We start from the raw sequence: 1,951 nt of genomic DNA, 5'->3' as shown, positions 1-1,951 counted from the left end.
CTTTGGTGCCATTTCTGTGAAGAAATAAATGAGAAAATAGTGTGTTTGCAAGGTGTTTGATAAAATGCCTGTACGAAAAATAGCTTCAGATAATATTAGAGGGTGAGAGAGAATAAAAGAAATAAGAAAAAGAATTAGAAAGTAGGTAAAATATTGTAAAATCTTTTAACTCCCATATATATACTCTCTCCACTCAACAACTCTTTTTGGAAGTAAAACAGACACTTTACACCTGTCAGCCAGTAAATAGTTAAAGCAGTAGTTAGTGGGCACGAGAAATAAGCAGTAATTATTGTGTACATGCAGTTGTCAAGGCAAACATGTTTCCCACTAACCAAATGATTATGACTGTTTTTATCTCACTTAAATATTTTCTGATAAAATATGACCGTTACTGTAAATATTAAAGCTAAGCCAAGTAATTAAATAATTTCACGTAAGCATCAGAGTTTCCATCAGGATTTGCATCAGAACTTGACTATTATCAGAATTTATCGGTCATCAGAATATGGCTTCTGTACTCAAAAAGTGAATGTCTGTTTCTGTGATTCTTCATACAAATACTGACTGGTTTTTTCAGAGTTTAATCATCAGAACTTCTATCAGAACTTGTCCTCAGAATTTATGCAAATAATACTTAATTGTTTGTCAAAAATAACTTAATCACCACAATAATTTTCATCATTCATATGGAGTGAGAGTGTGTACATTTGCAAATGATCAGATAAAGATTAAAGTCTGATAAACTTCAGTATATCTTAGAAATAAGGCATAACTAAGAAAAGTGCTAAAAATATGTCTTTAATTATGAAGTCTACTATAGAACAAATTTATGCAAGAGTCCACCTCAACTGTTTGTGCTCATTTTATGCATCTTTTGACATTCTTTTTACAATGGCTTCTCAGTGTAAGTGAGTCACAACTGCTATCAGAATTTATGCTATTTTCAGAGTATTTTTCCAGTAATCAGAGAATGTGAAAAGTCACCAAGAATTTTTTTTGTGCTTTTCTAATGCATATTACTTAATACCAACAATGCACTTGGGTCTTCCCTTTCACATATTTACTCTAGATCTCAAAGGAGTACCTAATTTTGATTTTCTTCTTTTCTTTTCTTCAGATAAGTAAGGCTTATCTAGCATGTAGTTCATCCTTAAGATTTACTAACATCAGAATTTGACAGATAAGAAGCAAAAGTCTAGTTTGTGACTTAGTAATAAGATACACAAAGTAAATTTGACTAAGCTCAAAATCAGAATTTGCTTGTTTAATTGATTTCCACATAAATAACTAATTCAAACATGGGATATCTAGTATGTTAAAGACTACTAGATCAGCACTAGCACAATAGTCCTCATCGGATTGAATAGTCACAGAACAATCAAAACACTATCAGAGTATATAGAATCACATCAGATAACAATCAGTATTTAATATATTACAGTTTAAACACAGATTACACAGAGATAAGACAATCTATAAACACTGATCATAAAGTCTGATGCATGAGAACAAAAACTAAGCAGATTTTAAGAAAGAACCTGAAACCATTCCAAGTTCATTTACCAGTCTTGTAAAAGTAGCTTCACATAGCGGTTTTGTGAAGATATCTGCTAGTTGTTAATCTGTTGGAACAAAATGCAATTCAACTGTACCTTCTATCACATGTTCCCTTATGAAATGGTACCTTATGTTGATGTGATTTGTCATTGAGTGTTGAACTGGATTACCTGTCATAGCAATATCACTTTGATTATTACAGTAAATGGGTATTCTAGAAAATTCTAACCCATAGTCCAGTAACTGATTCTTCATCCAAAGAATCTGTACACAACATCTTCCTGCAGCAATATATTCTGCTTCTACAGTTGATGTGAAAATTGATTTCCGTTTTTTGCTAAACCAAGAAACCAATCAGCCTCCAAGAAATTGGTAGCTTCCATTAGTGCTT

The sequence above is a fragment of the Apium graveolens genome, chromosome 7, assembly GCF_009905375.1.
Source record: "Apium graveolens cultivar Ventura chromosome 7, ASM990537v1, whole genome shotgun sequence".
Lineage (NCBI taxonomy): Eukaryota > Viridiplantae > Streptophyta > Magnoliopsida > Apiales > Apiaceae > Apium > Apium graveolens.
The sequence above is the reverse complement of the archived record's forward strand: the minus strand, read 5'-3'. Positions refer to the sequence as shown.